Source organism: Oryctolagus cuniculus, chromosome 1, assembly GCF_964237555.1.
Source record: "Oryctolagus cuniculus chromosome 1, mOryCun1.1, whole genome shotgun sequence".
Lineage (NCBI taxonomy): Eukaryota > Metazoa > Chordata > Mammalia > Lagomorpha > Leporidae > Oryctolagus > Oryctolagus cuniculus.
Window position 1 is genome coordinate 101,778,311 of NC_091432.1, and position 3,552 is coordinate 101,781,862.

Below are 3,552 nucleotides of genomic sequence, written 5' to 3' on the forward strand. Positions count from 1 at the left end.
AAATGGGTGGACAGTAACAGTGCTTATTGACTAAGGGGTAGATATGAGAGAAGGAAGTGAGAATTCCCACTGGGTCATGTTGAACTTGAAATACCTGCTGCACCCAAGTAGAGATGTCAAGTGTGTAAGTGGATGTACACATCTGAAGCTGCAAGGGGTGGTCTACCATAGATAAAGATTTAGAGGATATCGCCAATTATTTTTGAAATCCAGGGACTGGAAGAGTTGGTATAATTGGAGAAGGTTACCAACAACGGGCTCTGATTTCCAAGAACTTATAAATACAGTGGTTACAAAATCTACAACAAGAACCTGCAGCATCATAGAAGCCAAGATAAGAATGAATGGGTTTATAATATGATTACAATTATAAGTAAAACATAGGGAGTCATTGTAAATATTTGTTATGCTGCTTTTCAACAGTCATTCTTGCCCCTGTCTCATTATCCTTGTAATCTTAGTACTTAAGACAGAGAAGGGAAACAAGTGGAGCTAGGAAAGCGTTGTTTTGGATGAGTAGCATGTAAAAATGTTAATTAGTGAAGAGTTCACTCATCAGAACAGTAGCATAAAGTAGACAAAGACAAACTTAAAGAGGTGAGAGTGGGAAAGTAAGTGTGGATTATTTTTTAAGGAACCCCTTCTACTCAGGGAAGGAGATAAGTTGGGAGAGTAAAATGGCACAGGAAATTTATAAATTGGTAGGAAAGAGCCAGTGGAATAACAAGGTTAAAAATGCAGGTGGAACCTGGTGGAAGTGCAAAATCAAGTAGCCAATCTGGAAATTAAAATACTGGTTCCTCCAAAAATTAAAATTATAGGGGCTGGTACTGTAGCGCAGCAGGTTAATGCCCTGGCCTGAAGCACTGGCATCCCATGTGAATGCCTGTTTGAGTCCCAGCTGCTCCACTTCCCATCCAGTTCTCTGCTATGGCCTGGGAAAGCAGTAGAGGATATCCCAAGTCCTTGGGCCCCTGCACCCACATGGGAGACCCAGAAGAAGCTCCTGGCTCCTGACTTCAGATCAGCGCAGCTCTGGCCATTGCGGCCAATTGGGGAGTGAACCAACCAATGGAAGACCTCTTTCTCTCTGCCTCTCCTCTCTCTGTTTAACTCTGACTTTCAAATATATAAATAAATCTTTAAAAAATTAAAATTATAAATGCCATATGATCTAGCAATTCTACTCTTGGGTATAGGATCAAAAAGGATTTGAAGGACTTGGCGCCCGGCGCAGCGAGCGCTACCCACAGCCCCCGCGCGGCCCTCCCCACAAAGGGCCACGGAGCTGCGTGGCCGCTGCTGCCGCTGCCGCCAGCCCGGCTCGCCTCAGCGGGCGTGGAAATTTGTTGCACTTCTTGGGGCTTTGTTTGTTTGTTTGTTTTGCCTTTGGGCTTTTTTTTCCCCCTCCTCTTCTCATTATTTTGGACAAAATGTCGGTCCGTGATGTAAAAATTGAGCAAGGGACCTTGGTGGCATTGGGAGCTTTGCAGAAGGTGCAGTTTGGATTCTGCTCTTCCCAGGATGGCAGCTCGGTCTTGGCCGGCTGAGTCTTCGCTGCTGGCCGTGGAGGCGGCTGGAGCAGCTCGTTAGTTGATTTTTAATAATTTTTAAGTGTAGTGTTTGAAGGCTTTATGTGCACAGAGGAGGGGGGGCGGATCGCCACGTTAAATAAGCATATGGGCGATTAACAGGTTTTCCAAGAGGTCACTTCACCAAGATGTGCAGTGATAGGCAGAGGTCCGACGATGAGAGCCCCAGCACCAGCAGTGGCAGTTCAGATGCGGACCAGAGAGACCCAGCCGCTCCAGAGCCTGAGGAACAAGAAGAAAGAAAACCTTCTGCTACCCAGCAGAAGAAGAACACCAAACTCTCTAGCAAAACCACTGCTAAGTTATCCACTAGTGCTAAAAGAATTCAGAAGGAGCTAGCTGAAATAACCCTTGATCCTCCTCCTAATTGTAGTGCTGGGCCTAAAGGAGATAACATTTATGAGTGGAGTTCAACTATACTTGGTCCACCAGGTTCTGTATATGAAGGTGGTGTGTTTTGTCTGGATATCCCATTTTCATCAGATTATCCATTTAAACCACCAAAGGTTACTTTCCGCACCAGAATCTATCACTGCAACATCAACAGTCAGGGAGTCATCTGTTTGGACATCCTTAAAGACAACTGGAGTCCTGCTTTGACTATTTCAAAGGTTTTGCTGTCTATTTGTTCACTTTTGACAGACTGCAACCCTACAGATCCTCTGGTTGGAAGCATAGTCACTCAGTATTTGACCAACAGAGCAGAACATGACAGGATAGCCAGACAGTGGACCAAGAGATACGCAACATAATTCACATAATTTGTATGCAGTGTGAAGGAGCAGAAGGCATCTTCTCACTGTGCTGCATATCTTTATAGCCTTTACAATACGGACTTCTGTGTATATGTTATACTGATTCTACTCTCTGCTTTTATCCTTTGGAGACTGGGAGACTCCCCAAAAAGGTAAATGCTCTCAAGAGTAGAACTTTGTAGCTGTAGATTAGTTATGTTTAAAATGCCTACTTGCAAGTCTTGCTTCTTTGGGATATCAAAATGTATTTTGTGATGTACTAAGGATACTGGTCCTGAAGTCTACCAAATATTATAGTGCATTTTAGCCTAATTCATTATCTGTATGAAGTTATAAAAGTAGCTGTAGATGACTAGGAATTATGTCATTTATATTAAACCCAGATCTATTTCTGAGTATGTGGTTCATGCTGTTGTGAAAAATGTTTTACCTTTTACCTTTGTCAGTTTGTAATGAGAGGATTTCCTTTTACCCTTTGTAGCTCAGAGAGCACCTGATGTATCATCTCAAACACAATAAACATGCTCCTGAAGGCGTAAAAAAAAAAAAGGATTTGAAGTAGAATTTTAAGACATTTTTTACACCGATGCTCACAATACCCAAAAGGTGCAAGCAACCCAAATATCTTTCTGTATATGGATGGGTAAACAAAATGTAGTATTTGCATTCAGTGGAATATCATTGAACCTTAAAGGAAATTTTACACCTGCTACAACATGGGTGAACCTTGAACATTAGTCTAAGTACAACAAATCAGTCACAAACGGATAAAGACTGTGTACATCCATCGACATTAGGAACTGGAATAGTAAATTCATAGAAATAGCAAGTAGAATGATGGTTGCCAAAGGCAAAGGGGACAAAGGAGTTACTGTTGCTTAGGAAGAGAATTTCTGTTTTGCAAGATGAAAACATTTGGGAGATGGCTGTACAACCATGTGGATATACTCACTACTGAACTGAACACTTAAGTTTTACATTGCATTTTAAAAAAAAAGCACTTGAGGGGCTAGTTTTGGGGTATAGCCTGTAAAGCCAATGCCTGCAATGCCAGCATCTCATGGGATACCTTAAGTCTTGGCTGCTCCACTTCTGATCCAGCTCCCTGTTGATATGCCTGGGAGGACAGCAGAGGGTAGCCCAAGTCCTTGGGCTCCTGCACCCGCGTGGGAGACCCAGAAGAATCTCTTGTTTCCTGGATTTAG

General features: G+C 42.8%; 1 pseudogene; it reads left to right on the forward strand.

Annotated features, from left to right (window-relative positions):
* The first annotated feature begins 1,474 nt into the window (after positions 1 to 1,474).
* Positions 1,475 to 2,896, forward strand: LOC100342005 (ubiquitin-conjugating enzyme E2 E3 pseudogene; annotated as a pseudogene).
* The last annotated feature ends 656 nt before the right edge of the window (positions 2,897 to 3,552 follow it).